The 2,005-nt window shown below is 34.8% G+C and overlaps 1 non-coding gene across 1 annotated transcript; it reads left to right on the top strand.

Moving 5' to 3' along the window:
• Positions 1 to 743: 743 nt before the first annotated feature.
• Positions 744 to 850, top strand: LOC120579806 (small nucleolar RNA R71). The gene has a single exon (XR_005645551.1). It is a non-coding gene; the product is annotated as a small nucleolar RNA R71 (small nucleolar RNA).
• Positions 851 to 2,005: the final 1,155 nt, after the last annotated feature.

Raw genomic sequence — 2,005 nt, 5'->3', positions numbered from 1 at the left:
TTTCAGTTTGACCTGGAAAGATCCCGGTGGTTTGAGAGGAAGTAGTCACGTGTTGGGCCACTTGAGAGATTTGGGTTTCAAGTATCTCATTGTGAGTTGCTATGGAGTCTACCTTGGATGTGATTTTGGCAAGAGAGTCATTCAAAAATTCAGTTTGGTTTTTAAGCTCTTGGAGTTGCTTGGATTGATCTATAACATAATTTTCCATTAAAAGTTCCAAGCTGAATTTTTGAGGGACTCTTTGGTTGTTTGCATAACTGGGTGGTGTTGTTTGTTGTCCAAAAAGATTTTGAGGGGTTTGATAAAAAAATTGGTTGTTTCTAAACCCTCGATTATATTGAGCATAGTTTACTTGCTCAGGACCTCTAACAACACTACTTAGTTGACAATCAATGCCAATATGGCCAAATACACCACAAACTTCACAAGGAGGTGATACAGGAGCAGGTGTGACAACACTAGTATTCATTGTATCAAATTTTTGTGTTAGTGTGTCAACCTTAGCAGTTAGATGATCAAGGGAGGAAATTTTGTACATACCTGCCTCTTTTTTAGAGGGTGAAGAAGCAGTGATGACTTTCTCACTTGTCCACTGATAGTGGTTTTGTGCCATGCCCTCGATCAAATCATATGCTGCTGTGTAAGTTTTATTCATCAAAGCTCCACCTGCAGCTGCATCAACATAGATTTTTGTGGTATACGAAAGACCATTATAAAAGGTGTGGATAATAAGCCACTTCTCTAAACCATGATGGGGGCAAAGCCTAAGCATTTCTTTGAAACGCTCCCACGCATCGTAAAGAGATTCACCATCTTTTTGAGTGTATTGAAAAAGCCTCGCCCTGAATTGAGCGGTTTGAGAAAGGGGAAAGAATTGGGCAAGGAAAGCTCGCTTCATTTGGTCCCATGAAGTGATAGAACCAATAGTCAATGAATGAAACCAAGCACTAGCTCTATCCCTTAAGGAAAAAGGAAAGAGGTGCAGCCTTACGGCCTCTTGGTTTGCCTTCAAAGTTCCACTGAGTTTTAAAAAATTTGAAACATGAAGATTCGGATCCTCAGTGGGTGATCCGAAAAATTGATTTTGCTGCACTAGGTAAATAAGTGCAGGCTTTATTTCAAATTTACTACCCTCAACCGTTGGGTACACAATAGCATCGTACGGCTCATCTGAAGATGTGATTGCATACTCTTTGAGAGCACGTTTCTCATCCATGTCGTCTTTATTGTCTTTGAGCCATGCCTGAAATCAAAACGGTTAAAGATAGAAAATAAAAAATAAGGAGAGAGGGAGGGAGATATATATATATATATATATATATATAAAATAAAAATAAAATAAGATAAGGAAATAAAATATATTATAAATATATAAAAAAATAAAAAGGTAAGAAAAAGGAAATAAAATATTTTATAAATATATATATATATATATATATATATATATATATATATATATATATATATATATATATACTATTTTATATTTTTTTATATTATATATATATATATATTTTTTTAGACTAACCACTATTAAAAAGTTAATCAAATTACAATAACTCCCCGGCAGCGGCGCCAAAAACTTGATCGGATAAAACCGCAAGTGCACGGTCTTATCGAAGTAGTAAAATAAGAGTATCGTTCCGACAGGGTGTAACACCCCGTTTTCCCAACGTGAAAATTTCATTTATTTAATCAGAGTAATTCACCTAAACGGAATGTCACATTCTTTTCTTAAAATCATAAACTGTATAAATAACTATTTATCCTTTAAAATTCAATAACTAAAAAGTCTTTAATACTTCTTTAACAACACATAGGTAGAAGACAACTCGACAACTCATAGATGATAATTCATCGACAACTTAACAACTCATGGATGATAACTCATCAACAACGACCTTGACTCGACAAATGCGACAATGCAACTTAGACACTTATATGCATGTGGTACCAATCGTCATCATAAGTATTAATATACTTTTATCGTGCGGAGGACAAAGCT

The sequence above is a fragment of the Medicago truncatula genome, chromosome 3 (genome assembly GCF_003473485.1).
Source record: "Medicago truncatula cultivar Jemalong A17 chromosome 3, MtrunA17r5.0-ANR, whole genome shotgun sequence".
Classification (NCBI taxonomy): domain Eukaryota; kingdom Viridiplantae; phylum Streptophyta; class Magnoliopsida; order Fabales; family Fabaceae; genus Medicago; species Medicago truncatula.
Note: the sequence above shows the minus strand (reverse complement) of the source record. Positions and strands in the feature narration are given on the sequence as shown.